Genomic DNA, 17170 nt, shown 5'->3' with positions numbered 1-17170 from the left:
GCCATGGTTCCAATGAATAAAAGAAATGCTTCTCATTATGTAAAGCACCTACACAGTACATTATCCATTAAAGATAAGGTGGCTTTGAAGCCACTGTCGATTGATTATGCTTTATTATTACGCTAATATCAACACTACAGCTTATTTGTCTATCACAATTGATCTAATATGACATAATAAACAATATAAATAACATAAAACATGTTAAATACTCCAGAATGAATAATATTTGGCATAATACCGAGCAGTTTGACGGAGGTATGAAGAGGATACTAGATATACAAGTACCATTCTCCTACGCGCACACACTTCCTACTGTTACCCCTCTTGCCCTGGGCCATAGTGATTTCACAAGGGCTGTCTGGAAGGGAATCCATCATCAGTGGCAAGAGGGCCTTGCACGCTCCCTCTCTTCTTCGGCGTTGGGCTCTGTCCGAACTTTTAATGTCCCCTGCCCTTGGGCTCGCCATCCCAACCACTCGGTGGACGTTGTACTTACTCGCCTTCGAGTTGGGCACTCGCGACTGCTGGCTCATCTATATCGCCTTTGGATGACGGACTCTCCGTACTGCCAGTGGTGTCCCTCACAGCCTGAGACGGTGGAACACTTCCTACTGTGGTGCCCACGTTATCACTCTGCACGGACTACTCTCCGTGCGGCCTTGCGCACACTTGGGGTGCACACTTTCACTCTACTTATCCTCCTCAACGGGGAGGGGTTTCCCCCTCTGGACCGTCAGGAGATATTGGCTTGTACCTGCTCCTTCCTGCTGGCTTCAGGACGTGTCAGAGACATATGATATTAGTCAAGACATTCTTCCACTTTGGTCGATATTCCCTCTCCTAGCACTGGACAGCCGGGCTCGATACGGCCTATGCTGTCAGTGGCCCTGAAACCCCAACAGAAGAAGAAGAAGAAGAATTCTCCTATCCCTGTCTTGGGGGCTTATATTAGAGAAAATGGAGTGTAGCACAGGGCTAACTGTGATATACACTTGTACTGCACCATAAACCTCAAACAAAAAAGTTATTTTCTCTATATAGATTATCACACATAGCAGCATATGTGTAGAGAACCTAGGATAACCCAAAAAAGTCAACGTGGCTTATTTTTAGTACCTGGCTTGGGTTAGCCATATATGATTTTTGGTAAATATTCGATTCCCAGCCAGGGTAGAAACATTAGGCATGTTTCATTACACCTGTTGTCTGTTTACCCATCAGTAAATGGGTATTTGGGTGTTAGTTGACTAGTGTGGGTGTTATCCTGGGACACTGACCTAATTTTCTTGAAATACTCTGCATAACAAGCAGCTTTCTATATAGTAGTATGTCACTGATATCAGCTAGGCCTGTATACCTTGTACTTCATGTATGTGTAGTAAATAAAGATATTATTATTATTATTATTATTATTATTATTATTACACCTACCATCCGACTTACGACCGAGTTCGGTTCCGAGAAACCGGTCGTAAGCCGAAATGGTCGTAAGTCGAACTTACTACTGAATATCAACAAAACATTTTTGTAATGACTTTATTTTATTGTTTTATTTTGGTATTTCATGTTTTACTTTACTTTTTATGCTGTAAGTACTGTATTTTATACTGTAAGGTTTAGGATAAACACTGTGTACGACACAAATAGTTGTTTATTTCCCAGAAATTTGGCATAAAAAACACGGTCGTAAGTCGAGTGGTTGTAAGATAAGTCGTAAGTCGAGCAGGTCGTAAGTCGGATGGTAGGTGTATTATTATTATTATTATATTATTTTCTCAGTTGTTTGTTGGGTTATCTTATTCAAACTTGGGCAATGTATGATGGAAAGATACTTCTTAACTTACACCAAAAATGCAAGAAATTAGACTATAAATAGTTCACTTCTCAGCCATTAACGGCCGCTTAGCGGTATGTTTTCGTATGTTTTTTATGGTTACATTCTCATTTGTTTGGTCTCATTTGATAGAATGAAAGATATATTACAGAAATAGATATGATTTTGATTGCTTTCATGATGAAAAGTACCTTGAAATTGAGCTCACAGTAGCGAAAATGTTCTATTCTTTAGCGAAGCTCAAGAGTAAACAAATGACTTCACCGTCCAATACCTGTCCGCCTGCCAGTCTAAATTCCAGTACGGAGTCAAGAATGGGTTGACATTATTTATACAATTATTACAATAATGCAGCAGTCTGCATAACAGTAAATCTTCTATTTTTTTGTGAATAAAAATTCCAAATGGTAAGCAAGAGTAATGGCCTGGAGCCATGACTAATGAACAGAGAAAACGTTATTTTAGTGCTAGGAATGTCTGCATTGTTTATTCTGGACCCTATTTTGAAATTGGCATCTGTTAAAATTTGTGCAAAATCGGCCAAATTGCCAATTGCTGACCACTTTATTGGGTAGTTGAAATAAGTGAATGGGCGGTTTCTTGTACTCAGTTGACAGACTAGAAGTAAATAAGTTTATTCAGGTATACACAAATACAGTTACATAGATTATCATACACAGCAGTGTATGTATAGAGAACCTAGGATAACCCAGAAAAGCCAGACAAAGTGACTTATTTCCAGTATCTGGCTTGGGCTTGCCATATATGATTTTTGGTAAATATTTTTTTTTCTCGGTTGTTTGTTGGGCTATGTCATTGAAACATGGGCAATGTATGATGGAAAGATGCTTTTAACATACAACAAAAACAAAAAAGACGGACGATAAATAAGGGAGTTCACTTCTCAGCCATTAGCTGCCTCTTTGCAGTATATTTTCGTATGTTTTTTATGGTAGTATTCTCATTTTTTTTGGACTCATTTGATAGAATGGAAGATATATTACAGAAATAGACATGATTTTGATTGCTTTCATGACAAAAAGTACCTAACCACTGGCAAACTCAGTAATCCGGCACACTACAGGTCCCAATCATGCCGGATTTGTGATGGAGGACCTGTACCTTATTTTTAGATGGGACTCATTTTGTTAATCATTGTATTGAGGTCAAGAATGTTGCACTGCCAGGTTGAGAAAAGGGTAAAAGTGATGCAGCTGTTTCACTGTTTAAACAAATTATATACAAGATTTCCATGCACAGTGCAGTGCTTAAAGTACTTAGTACTGTACATCATCAAGGGTAGGAGAAATGAGAGAGTAAGTGTTGTACTAAAACTTTGTAAGAAAAATTATTAGAGTGGAGGACTTTCTTTTTAGGTAAATAAAATATTTACCTAGGATGACTTGGAGGGTACATAAATCTGTAGTGGAGGGAAGGAGGAAAAGAGAGTGTCCTAGAAAAGGTTGGAGGCAGGGGGTAAAGGAGATTTTTTTTATGTAAGGGACGTGAACATCCAACAGGCATATGTGAGCATGTTAGAAAGGAGTGAATGGAGGCAATTGAATTTTATGACAACATGCTATTGGAGTGTGAGCAAGGCAACATTTATGAAGGGATTCAGGGAAACTGGTTAGCCAGACTTAGAGTCCTGGAGTTGGGAAGTACAGTACAGTGCTTGCCCTCTGGAAGAAAGGTGAGGATATTGCAATTTGGAGGGGCATCTGAGCTGTATTGTTGGCATGGTTCTGGCAAGACAGTAATAAAGTGAGTGATGGTGAAAGCGTTTCTTCTTTATTCAGGTCACCCTACCTCGATGGGAGATGGCCAGTGTGTTAAAAAGAATCATATTTATTGTAGTTATTTTATAAAATTAGGTCACATTTAGGTTGGTCGTTGGTTGGAGGAGGGTTGGAATGTATCCCTTCTGTTGCCTTATCATATTGATCAATCATTAGGAAGTTATTCTTCAGTATTTTTTCAATGGAGCAAATTGTGACTCAGACATTTCCGTGCAGTTACATTCTTGCAGATATCCAAAACAGAATTACAATCTTGTTAATAAATGTAATGGAAAACATTGTTACCTGAGACTCTAATTTGAGAGTATTACTTAAATAATTTTGCATCTCCTCCTCTTCCCTCTGCCCTCCTTGTGTCTTCTATTTGCCAACAAAGGCTTCAATAAAGGTAAAAGCGATATTAAATGTTCATTTATTCATTTCATTAGTCCTTTATATTTATTTCTCATTTTTGTCTGTATGTAAAAACTATAGTTGTTCTCTATAAAATGTATTTTTTGTTAATACTTTTGGGTGTCTGGAACAGATTAATTGGATTTACATTATTTCTTATGGGAAATATTGCTTCAGTTTTCATTGAATTTGGTTTTCGTCAGGCTTTCTGGAACGAATTAATGATGAAAACCAAGGTTCCACTGTACCAGTCATCACAATTATATTGTAGGTATATATAATTTTTCATTGTATAAATACATACAAATTAAAACAAATTTGTTTATTTACTGACTTGTAGAAATACAACAGTGTTAGTAGGGGCACAAGTGTATTTTTTAAGAGTGACTTGTGTTGTAAGAACAAAGAAACATCAATAAAATAGCAAACATTACACTACAGTATATATTCTTAAACTTAACATTCAGGTTTGGCATTTAATTTGATTATATTATTGTCTTATCAGACTTAACAGAGACTGTGGTCAGCAGGGTGATAAGGCACTGAAGGACAACCAGGTTGTTAGTAATGTTACTTGGTTGATCTTGACCTGTTACTGTTGTTGTTGTCATCAGCACTAGTTTGAATGAAGTGCACCTACATTCTGCACTGTAACTGGTCAACTTGTGTTGTGCCACTGTCTATCTATGCATTATTCACATTTGCAACTGCAGAAATCACAGCTACACTTCTCCATTCCTTTGAAGGAGGTATCTTGATGTTAGTGAGGAGCTTGTGATCCAGAAAATTAGAGTTACCTTCCCATTTCCTAGGTGTATGACCCTTGTGGTTTCAGCACCTCAACTTGAATATAATAATAATAATTATAATATAATGATCATTCTCTCTCTCTCCTGTATGACTGTTGTTGGAGAGTCAAGGAAATGTTGAGAGTACTAAATTGAGGAACCAGAGCACTTCATATAGGTAACTAAATTGATGTCACCATTTTGATGGGAACTAGAAGTGGAAGAGCTTGCACATCAACCGGAGGAATATCATTACTGGAAGCTTTATCACAGGAATTGGCTCTCATAGTTGAAGAGAAGCAAAAAAATTCATCTTGAAATTGAAGCATCCTCAGCAGAAGGAAGAGAAAATTCTGGTGCAGGTCTGGAAGGAGTAAACACTGGTGGGAGTGAACCCTTTAGTAGCAACCATCAGTGATGATAGTCGGAAACCCTCAGTTGTGGCTCTTCAAAAAATAGAATGGGTGGACTGCGTGACTGCAAGCCTCATAGAACAACATAATAAATGTTATTAAAATAATAATTTTTGAAAGTAAACTAAATTTAATAATGATAAGCGTTCACATATATGTACCCGCATTGAATGCAGTTCCTCACTGCCAGATGTAATGCCAGTAATACTTATACTATCATACCACATCAAACTTCTATTTTTAATAATTTTTACCTCGTTTCAAGAAAAAATAAAAAATTTGCCTATAAATACATCAAAAAGTAGGTTACTGAAAGCAGTGAAGAGTTTTTACGAGGATAGTGAGGCTCAAGTTAGAGTATGTAGGAAAGAGGGAAATTATTTCCAAGTAAAAGTAGGCCTTAGACAAGGATGTGTGATGTCACCGTGGTTGTTTAATATATTTATAGATGGGGTTGTAAGAGAAGTAAATGCGAGGGTCTTGGCAAGAGGTGTGGAGTTAAAAGATAAAGAATCACACATAAAGTGGGAGTTGTCACAGTTGCTCTTTGCTGATGACACTGTACTCTTGGGAGATTCTGAAGAGAAGTTGCAGAGATTGGTGGATGAATTTGGTAGGGTGTGCAAAAGAAGAAAATTGAAAGTGAATATGGGAAAGAGTAAGGTTATGAGGATAACAAAAAGATTAGGCGATGAAAGATTGGATATCAGATTGGAGGGAGTATGGAGGAGGTGAATGTATTCAGATATTTGGGAGTGGACATGTCAGCGGATGGGTCTATGAAAGATGAGGTGAATCATAGAATTGATGAGGGGAAAAGGGTGAGTGGTGCACTTAGGAGTCTGTGGAGACAAAGAACTTTGTCCTTGGAGGCAAAGAGGGGAATGTATGAGAGTATAGTTTTACCAACGCTCTTATATGGGTGTGAAGCATGGGTGATGAATGTTGCAGCGAGGAGAAGGCTGGAGGCAGTGGAGATGTCATGTCTGAGGGCAATGTGTGGTGTGAATATAATGCAGAGAATTCATAGTTTGGAAGTTAGGAGGAGGTGCGGGATTACCAAAACTGTTGTCCAGAGGGCTGAGGAAGGGTTGTTGAGGTGGTTTGGACATGTGGAGAGAATGGAGTGAAACAGAATAACTTCAAGAGTGTATCAGTCTGTAGTGGAAGGAAGGCGGGGTAGGGGTCGGCCTTGGAAAGGTTGGAGGGAGGGGGTAAAGGAGGTTTTGTGTGCGAGGGGCTTGGACTTCCAGCAGGCATGCGTGAGCGTGTTTGATAGGAGTGAATGGAGACAAATGGTTTTTAATACTTGACGTGCTGTTGGAGTGTGAGCAAAGTAACATTTATGAAGGGGTTCAGGGAAACCGGCAGGCGGGACTTGAGTCCTGGAGATGGGAAGTACGGTGCCTGCACTCTGAAGGAGGGGTGTTAATGTTGCAGTTTAAAAACTGTAGTGTAAAGCACCCTTCTGGCAAGACAGTGATGGAGTGAATGATGGTGAAAGTTTTTCTTTTTCGGGCCACCCTGCCTTGGTGGGAATCGGCCAGTGTGATAATAAAATAAAAATAAATACATCAAAAATAACATACAACAGATTTTTCCTGTAATATATTTGTCAGTTACAAATTATTTTAGCATAAGGTTGATGAAGTCATACATCTGGCGGTGAGCATCTGGGGACTCTGCAGCTCGTATGAACAAGCTGCCACTGGAAACCCTGCAGTAACAATCATCGGTGATGATAATGGGAAATCCTACAGTATCAACCATCAGTGATGGTGGGGAACCCTGTAGTAACAACCATCAATAGCGGTGGGAACCCTGCAGTAACAGTTATCAATGGTAGTAGTGAATCCTGCAGTAACAGCCATCAGTGGTGGTGGGGAACCCTGCTGGACAACAGGCACTGGACTGAAAGTTAGCAGGATCAACAAGAAATATGTATGTAGTGTGTAAACCTTTTGATTAGTTTGCCTGAAATGCATTGCATGATTAATGTTTTTAATATTTTTTTTTTTTCTGAGCCATCAGTTGTATATAATAAGATCAAAATGACTAACACAGTCAAGTGTAATGTATAACTACTGTAACTTCCTTGAATAGCTCATAAATAAATAAATTTATTTTAACCCTTTAGCTGTCTGTCATGTAGAACTACATCGTTGAGACTAGGGTCCTTGGTGTAGTTCTACATTATGAGCTCAACTCGGCTCAGATAAGTTGTGAGCAGTAAATTTTAGCCTAGACATAAATGAGTGGGTCTGTGTGCACCATTTAAAAAATCCTGCCCTATGCAGTGCATGATGGGAAAAATGAAACTGACTGTGTGTATAGTTTAAAACGGCAAATTTGCAGTGTTTTCTTGGATTTTCTGTTTTTATTGGCTGTTTCTTGGTATCAGAGATAAAACAGAAGGCATGCTACTGAAATAGAGATGATTTTGATTGGTTTCAGGGCTGGAAGTAGCTTGAAACTGAGCTCAAAGTAGCAGAAATATTCGATTTTTGCCAATATTTCAGAGGAGGGGAAAGGCCTCTATATGGATTTTTAGTAGGTCTGACTTAATTATTGGAGGCAATCTAAATCATGACCAGTCTTTGATAGTTATATTTTTTTATCCAAAAAATAGAGTAAATCTATTTTTGTGTGACTAAGAATTTAAAATGGAAAGCAGATGTAATCTATATAGGAGAGGCCTGTGTATATGACTAATGAACAGAGAAAATGTTGTTTTAGTACCAGGAATGTCTACATTATTTATTATGGATAATTTTGTATAAAATTGGCTAAATTATCGAATTCTGATCACTTTATAGGGTAGTTGATGTAGTTGAATGGGTGGTTTCTTTTGCTCAGTTGATGGAATGGAAGGCATACCAGTGAAATAACTAAGAATTTGGTTGACTGGCCTATTGGAATTGGCTTAAAACAGGACTCATATTCAGAATTGCTGGTGCATAAATTGTGTAGAGACCGCTAACTTTATGCCTGCATAATTCCATAAGATTTCCCTCAAATTTCTTACTTTTGGTGTCATTACCTTCAGAAAAACATTTTCTACCATTTCAGAAGAAAAAAATAATGTTTTTATTTTTGTGAAATTTTTGGACATTGAGAGCAACTTTCATTTTGGGGGTCTGGACAGTGAAAGAGTTACTTATTAGCAAGTGCAGTTAGCAAAGTACTATTAATCATGAGGAACTGCTAAACCTGTAAGGGTAATATAGTGCCTGAAAAATGTGGTACATTAACTTTAATACCTGAGGAAAATAAGATACAGTGGACCCTCGACCAACGACATTAATCCGTTCCAGAGAGCTAGCCATTAGTTGATTTTGCCGTTAGTTGAATTAATTTTCCCCATAAGAAGTAATGGAAATCCAATTAATCCGTTTCAGACAGCCAAAAGTATTAACAAAAAATATGTTTTTTAAAGATTAAATATAAATAGAGCATTATCTTCTTACTGTTTAGAAGGGGAATCCCCTTCCATTAGGACTTGAGGTAGCAAGTCCTTTTCTGGGGTTACTTCCCTTCTTCTTTTAATGCCACTAGGACCAGCTTCAGAGTCACTGGACCTCTGTCGCACAACAAATCTGTCCATAGAGCTCTGTACCTCCCGTTTCTTCAAGACTTTCCTAAAATGGGCCATAACATTGTCATTGAAATAGTCACAAGCACGGCTTGCAACAGCTGTGTCAGGGTGATTTTCATCTATAAAGGTTTGCAGTTCAAACCACTCTGCACACATTTCCTTAATCTTTGAAGTAGGCACAATGGATTCCACAACTGGCATAGGCTTCTCAGGGTTAGCCCCAAACCCTTCAAAATCTTTCTTAATTTCCATACTAATTCTCACCCTTTTTACCACAGGGTTGGCACTAGAAGCTTTCTTGGGGCCCATGGTCACTTATTTTCCAGAAACACCACCGAAAACACTGTAATAATACGAAATATTCCGAGTGTATGCTTGGATGTTACCGCGGAGGCTGGCTGGTAAACAATGGGACGGCCGGCACATGTGAGGGCACATTGGACGCGTCTCGGACGAAAATCGGTATGCGGGTTTTTAATCGGTATGCGGGGCAAAAATTTTGCGATAAAAGTAATCGTTATGCGGAAAAATCGCTATGCGATGCCATCGTTATGCGGGGGTCCACTGTATACATACAGAAAACAATGACAAATAAATATAAAGCACTAATAAAATGGATAAATGAACATTTAACATCACACTTACCTTTATTGACTTATCTTTATTGACTCGACTTGTTGGTGTATGACAGACACATAGTGTATGACAGACACAAGTTTATAATGCTTCAATATGAAGCTAATATCATCTCTAATATCATCTTATTTATCTATCACAATTCATCTAATATGACATTATAAACAATATTAACCCTTTGACTGTTTTCGACGTATAAATACGTCTTACGAGCCAATGTTTCTGACGTATATATACTCAATAATTCTAGCGGCTTCAAATCAAGCGGGAGAAACCTAGTAGGCCCACATGTGAGAGAATGGGTCTGTGTGGTCAGTGTGCACCACATAAAAAAAATCCTGCAGCACACATTGCGTAATGAGAAAAAAAAAACTCTGATCGTTTTTTTGGAATAAAATGCCGACTTTGAGGTGTATTTTCGTATAGTATTTATCATTGTATTCGCGTTTTCATGGTCTTAGGTGATAAAATGGAAAACATATTACAGAAATAGAGATGATTTTCATTACTTTGACGATGAAAACGACCTTGAAACTGAGCTCAAAGTAGCGGAAATGTTCGATTTTTACCAATGTTCAGGAGTAAATAAATCACACCACACGTCCAATACACGTCAACTGGGGAGTCTTATATTCTTTCACTAGTGCACTGATATTATTTATACCATTTTTACAATAATGCAGTAGTCTGCATAACAGTAAATTTTGTATTTTTTTGTATGAATAAAAAATCAAAATAGAAAGCAATAATAATATAAGAGGGGCCTAGAGATGTGACTAATGAACAGAGCATATGTTATTTTAGTGCCACAAATGTCTACCTTGTTTATTCTGGACCCTATTTTGAAATTGTCATCTTTTTTAGTTTGCGTGAAATTGGCCAAATTGCCAATTTCTGACCACCATAATGGGTAGTCCAAATTAGTAAATGGGAGGTTTTTTGTACTCAGCTGATAGATAAAATGGAGTTCTAAAGAAATAGCTATGAGTTTGGTCAACTGGAACAATGGAATTGGCTGAAAATAGGGCTCAAAGTCGGCGAAATCGCCGATACGCATATGTCGCCGAGACCGCTAACTTCGCGGGAGCATAATTCCATGAGTTTTCGACCAAATTTCGAACTTTTGGTGTCATTACCATCGGGAAAAGATTCTCTATCATTTCGTAAGAAAAATAATTTTTTTTTTTTCAAAAATTGAGCGACATAGAATGACAGTTTCAGAGAGGGGCCTGAAACAGTCAAAGGGTTAATAACGTAAAAACATGATGCATATATACTCTAGAATGAATAAAATATGTCATAATGTATGAGAGGAGTAAATGGTGCAAGTGTTATTGTTGGGTTTAAGGGCCGCCATTGAGAGAAGCCGTGTTGGTGAAGGCTTCTGCCACCAACACCATCACACTTATACAATGTATGTAATTTATAAATAAGAAATATTTACATTTTAATTTATAAATAAATAAGTTTATTCAGGTATACACAAATACAATTACATAGATTATCATACATAGCAGCATATGTGTAGAGAACCTAGGTTAACCCAATAAAGTCAGAGTGACTTACGTATTTCCATTGGGGTCCTTTTATATTTACACTTAATATATTTACTTTTATGCTTACACTTTTATATTTACACTTACCTTGGAAGAGATGTTAGATTAATTAGTTAGTTTGATGGAGGAGATGCTGGCAGAGGTTTAGGGTAATGAAAGATAGCAGGCCGGTGTATGTTCAGCAGATGTACACACATCCAACAACTTTGGAGAGTTACTTTCGTGTCGTTTTTCTATCACTTACTTGCTTAACTTACTTGCTACACTGTTAATTCTACACTTTATCGCTGGCTGGCACTATAGCCTTTATCGATACCTGCTGCTTTAGTATCGTAGAATCAATGAATCACTGCAGAAGGCACATTCTCCCCTCTCTCTTCTTCCTCCACTTTGGTACCTTGCTATGAGTTTTTTCTTGAATTTTATTGTGTTTCTTTCCTTCTTCATCACAGGGCTGGCACTAGAAACTTTCTTTGGGCCCAGGGTGGCTTATTTAGCAGTTACAAGCACTAAAAACACTGGAATAATACAAAATATATAGCAGGTACACTTGGAATTGACCAAAACGGCTTGTAAACACTGACACACTGGCTGTACATGGAGTCTTAGGAGTGGCTGGGCCTGCTCAGGCCGCGCTCCTGCCGCATGGACAAGTTTGGGATGAACGCTGTTAGATGAGTTTTCAGCCATTGGTAGAGACATTTTTTTATGCCAAAGAGCACCATTAGACGAATTTGCCATTATTTGATGCCGCCATTGGGTGAGGGTCCACTGTACTAAAGAAAAGTCATAAGGAGATGATCTCAGTTGTGCTTATTGAATGTGAAGTTCTTGGGCACTTTTTAAACTGTCTTGAAGGGCTTTTCCTAAGGTTGCAGCAGCATTTTGTGGACATGGCTAAAGGTGTTACTGACACTGGAGGTTCCAGTGAACTCTTTAGGTTGAGTTGTTCTGTGATTGGGCAGGGCTGACGTCAACCATGGTAGAACAAAGCATTTACATCTCAGTAAAAAGGTCCAGTAGAGCAGTGAGGAATATTGTAATGAGAAGTTCATTTAGTTTAATTAGTTAAAAAAAAAAAGTCTTAATTCTTCTTCTAGTCAAGGCCAGGAGGACCAGAGGAAGCTGATCAGTCTAAGCTTGAAGACTAGGGCGAATCACAAGTTTCTGGTAGAACCTTTTATCCCTGCTCTTGGATACTGGGTAGTATGCCACATTATGGTGGCAAATAGTGCCTCAAAGCTACTTTAGGTTCCTCCAGAAATTTGACTTGAATTTACCACATTTGTCCTTGATGACAGTAGAAAGTATACTGATTCAGGAGATATTTCTGAGGAGGAAAGGATAGGTAGTAAATTAAGTCAGACTATCCAAGCATCAGAACGACTGTGGACAATCTGGAGAAATAATCTGCACAATTTATGTGGTAGCAGGCATCATGCAATTTAAAAGTTCTTCAGTGATATCAATATGAACTGCATCTAACCCAAGAGGAGGAAGAACTGGCTGAGTTGTGACAGGGTGTGATTGTGAGCTTTAGATTGTTGACACTGTAGGGACTGCATATTAATTTCAGGACAGACAACTCATTCAGTGAGAGTCCACTATGATCCTCAAATTTTAGGGCAGTAAAGGAAGCGGAAGGCACTGAAGATCTCTATGCAGAATGGTTACAGAATGTAGGGATGAGTAGCATCAGGTCATGATGTGTCAAAGGCAAGGCTGACTGTAGGCAGAGAGTGGGACATCTATAATTAATCTAGAATGCAAAGGAGGGTCCTTGATATCAGAGTAGGTCTCTGTCCCATTGGTAAACAGCTGCTAACACAGAAAAGATGACTAAACCTGAGTTGTAGTGTTTAGTAGTGATAAAGTCAGCTATCACGTTGTCAGCTTCCATGATGTGTCATATGTCTGTGTTGAATTGTAAGGTGCATCCTAGGAAATGAATGATTCTAGAGAGAGAATCATTCTTGGCAGTATTGGTGTACAGCTGGGGGTTTTAAGTTGATTAGAATGTGGAACTTTCGGCATTCAATTCAAGGCAGTGGCAGAGGTATTGAATGGCAGCATTGGCGGCGAGAAGTACCCTGTCGAAAGTGCTATATTTCTCCTCCGCAGGGAACAGCTGCTTGGAGAAGAAAACGATGGGCAACCACTTGTCCTTGTTGAGCTGTTGGAGAATAGCACCAATGGTGGTGGAGGAAGCATCCATGAAGAGGCTGATAGGAACACCAGGAGCAGGGTGGGCGAGGAAGGTGAGTGTCGCGATCTCGTGCTTGATGGCGACAAAGAAGTCCACAGAGGGGATAGAAGATGTTTGTGCAGCAGGGAATGAAAATGTCATAAAAGTTGGCAATATCTAGGAATTCTTTTAGTTTTCGTAGTGATGAGAGATGATTTAACTCGTTGATGGCTTTGACCTTCTCCTCCAGTGGTTGTATTCCAGTAACTAAGACCATTTCCTATGAAAGTGATGACAGGGGCACTAAACAAAAAACAAGCACAGGCAAATTTTATTTTGGAAATACACAGAATTGTAACAAAATTGGCTCCTGGTTATGCAGAGCATCTCAGGCAGACTAGAACTAGAATCTAGAACTACTTGACATTGTATAGTTGAAATTAGATAATTTGGATGCTGAGTTTAATAAAAATAAGTTGTCTGAAAATAAGATTATTAATTATAATGATTATTTTAAATAACAAAACTCTGTACATTAAAAAAAACAATGTTAATGTGAAGAGAGATTAATATGAAACTGTATTGACAAATTTAGTTATAATAATGATTGAGGGTTAGAAATAATTGGAATTGGATAAGCACATTGAATTTATATTTAGCCAATGTAAATTTACTGCAAATTCAGATTTTTTTTTAACTATTTTTGAAGCAGTTGACAGATAAGGAACATTTTAGAATCTTCTATGAGAAAGTTTCATATTTTTTGGACTTTTTATTTGCACTGGGTCTCTACTCAGGTTGAGCTGAACATGAGATATCAAAAAAAATATTTGTTACTTGTATTGTGTCTGCATTCTGTTACAGCTCTCCAAGAAGAATTTTAGGACTGGGTTAATATTTCCATTGAATGTCCTGTATACAGTATATAGTATGCTCAGTAGTAAATGTGAATGCTTTACATTTTGAGCGATGTCTTTATTTTCAACTTCTGTCTTTGTTTTGTGCTTATTCTTTTGGCTGTCCTCTCTGAGAGTGCAATCTTGATTGTGGCAGCTATTTTATTTTATTTCCATAAGAGAATACTTTGTTACATCATCATAAGTTACAACATTCTATATTTTTTTGCTTTGCTCACACTCCAACAGCTCATCAGGTCCCAAAAACCATTCGTCTCCATTCACTCCTATCTAACACGCTCATGCATGCTTGCTGGAAGTCCAAGCCCCTCGCCCACGAAACCTCCTTTACCCCCTCCTTCCAACCTTTTTGAGGATGACCCCTACCCCGTCTTCATTCCCCTACAGATTTATATGCTCTCCATGTCATTCTGCTTTGATCCATTCTCTCTCAATGACCAAACCACCTCAACAGCCCCTCTTCAGCCCTCTGACTAATATTTTTATTAACTCCACACCTTCTCCTAATTTCCACACTCCGAATTTTCTGCATAATATTTACACCACACATTGCCCTTAGACAGGACATCTCCACTGCCTCCAACCGCCTCCTCGCTGCAGCATTTACAACCCAAGCTTCACACCCATATAAGAAAGTTGGTACCACTATACTTTCATACATTCCTTTCTTTGCTTCCGTAGATAACATTTTTTGTCTTTACATATATGTACCTAAATGCACCACTCACCTTTTTTCTTTCATCAATTCTGTGGTTAACCTCATCCTTCATAAACCCATCCACTGACCTGTCAACCCCCAAATATCTGAAAACATTCACCTCTACCATACTCCCTCTCTCCAATGTGATATCCAATTTTTCTTTATCTAAATCATTTGATACCCTCATCATCTTACTCTTATCTATGTTCACTTTCAACTTTCTACCTTTACACACCCTCCCAAACTTGTCCACTAACCTTTGCAACTTTTCTTTAGAATCTTCCATAAGCACAGTATCATCAGCAAAAAGTAACTGTGTCAACTCCCATTTTGTATTTGATTCCCCATAATTTAATCCCACCCCTCTCCCGAACACCCTAGCATTTACTTTTTTTACAACCCCATCTATAAATATATTAAACAACCATGGTGACATTTCACATGCCTGTCTAAGAACTACTTTTACTGGGAAGTAGTCTCCCTCTCTTCTACACACCCTAACCTGAGCCTCACTATCCTCATGAAAACTCTTAACACATATACAGTGGTCCCTCATTTATCGTCGTTAATCCGTTCCTGGAAGTGCGACAATTATCGAAAAAGACGATTTTTGAATCAATTTTCCCCATAAGAAATAATGTAAATACAATTAATTCATTCCTGACACCCAGAACTATTAAAACAAAAAAATTTTTTTACATGAAATATAGATGTAGTACATAAACAATACAATGGAGCATGATGAATGAAACATTAACAACATAACACTTACCTTTATTGGCGATTCTTCTTAGTGTATGGAAGACTGGAGGAGGAGGAGGAGGAGAGAGATTGGATTAGTTACTGTTTGGAAGGGGAATCCCCTTTCATCAACACCTCAGGTACCAAGTGGTTTTCTGGGGTTACGTCTCTTCTCTGTTTCTTAATGCCACTAGGACCAGCTTGAGAGTCACTGGTGTCCTGTCTCGCAAAAAAAGTGTCCAGAGAGGTCTGTTTCTGGCGTCTCTTTAAAACTTCCCTAAAATGGGCCAAGACTCTGTCATTGTACAAGTTGCTGATATGGCTTGCAACATCCTTCTCAGGGTGATGTTTCTCCATAAATCTTTCCATCCTACTCCACATCTCAAAAATCTCCTTAATTTCTGAAGAAGGCACCTTCTTCCATCTCTCTTCCTCCTCCTCTGCAGCAAGATTCTGAGTTGCGATCTGTTGCTGATCCTGCTGAAGCTTTTGCAGCTCCTCAGTGGTTAGCTCTTCCTTGAGGTCCTCCACCAACTCTTCCACATCCTCCAAACTCACATCCAACCCCATGGAACTCCCCAATGCCACAATAGAGTTCACAACTGACATAGGCTCATTAGGGTCAGCCACAAACCCTTCAAAATCCTTCTTGTGGACACAATCGGGCCACAATTTTCTCCAAGCTGAGTTCAAAGTCCTGGTAGTCACTCCCTCCCAAGCCTTACCTATAAGGCTTATGCAATGGAGGATACTGAAGTGTTCTTTCCAAAAATCTCTTAGGGTCAAGTGAGTGTCTGAGGTCACATTAACCCTTTCAGGGTCCACAGGCCCTCTCAGAGACTTGTTCTCAGGGTCCCCCAATTTAAAAAAAAAAAAAAAAAAAAAAATCTTATGAAAAGATAGAGAATCTTTTCCCGATCATAATGACACCAAAAGTATGAAATTTGATGGAAAACTTACGGAATTATGCTCTCGTGAAGTTAGCTGTCGACGATGTTTACGCATCGGCGATTTTGCCTACTTTGAGCCCCATTTTCAGCCAATTCTATTGTACTAGTCGACAAAAATCATGCCTATTTCACTAGAACTTCATTTTTTCTATCGAATGAGTACAAGAAACCACCCATTTACCAATGTCAACTATCCAATACAGTGGTCAGAATTTAGCGATTTTGCCAATTTCACACAAATTTCAAAAGATGCCAATTTCCATTAGGGTCCAGAATAAACAAGAAAGACATTCCTGGCACTAAAATAACATTTCCTCTGTTTATTAGTCACGTCCCCATGCCCCTCTTACATTCTTTTGCTTTCCATTTTGAATTTTTATTCTCACAAAAAGTAGAAGATTTACTGTTATGCAGACTATTGCATTAGTGTAAAAATGGTATAAATAATATCGGAGCACTTGTGAAAGAATATTAGACTCACCAGTTGACGTGCATTGGACGCTTAGCATTGTAAAACCAGTCAAAATCATCTCAATTTCTGTAATATGTCTTCCATTCTATCAAATGAGACCAGGGAAACTAGAATACAACAATAAATACCATACGAAAATACAGTGCAAAGTCGCTGTTTTAATCCAAAAACACGGTCAAAGTTTTTTT

At 38.4% G+C, this 17170-nt stretch overlaps 1 protein-coding gene across 22 annotated transcripts in view; it reads left to right on the top strand.

Annotated features, from left to right (window-relative positions):
* The window catches only part of sei (seizure), a 668222-nt gene that overhangs the window by 509308 nt on the left and 141744 nt on the right, over positions 1-17170 (top strand). For 5 of the 22 annotated variants that reach the window (XR_011391990.1, XR_011391991.1, XR_011391989.1 and 2 more), the window contains exon 14: positions 13139-13275. The exons of the other annotated variants lie outside the window; for them this stretch is intronic. The gene's annotated coding sequence lies outside the window, so the exon portion shown is untranslated. The remainder of the gene's footprint in view (positions 1-13138; positions 13276-17170) is intronic. 22 annotated transcript variants of the gene reach the window in all.

Source organism: Cherax quadricarinatus, chromosome 14 (genome assembly GCF_038502225.1).
Source record: "Cherax quadricarinatus isolate ZL_2023a chromosome 14, ASM3850222v1, whole genome shotgun sequence".
In the NCBI taxonomy this organism is placed as follows: domain Eukaryota; kingdom Metazoa; phylum Arthropoda; class Malacostraca; order Decapoda; family Parastacidae; genus Cherax; species Cherax quadricarinatus.
The sequence above is the reverse complement of the archived record's forward strand: the minus strand, read 5'-3'. Positions and strand labels throughout refer to the sequence as shown.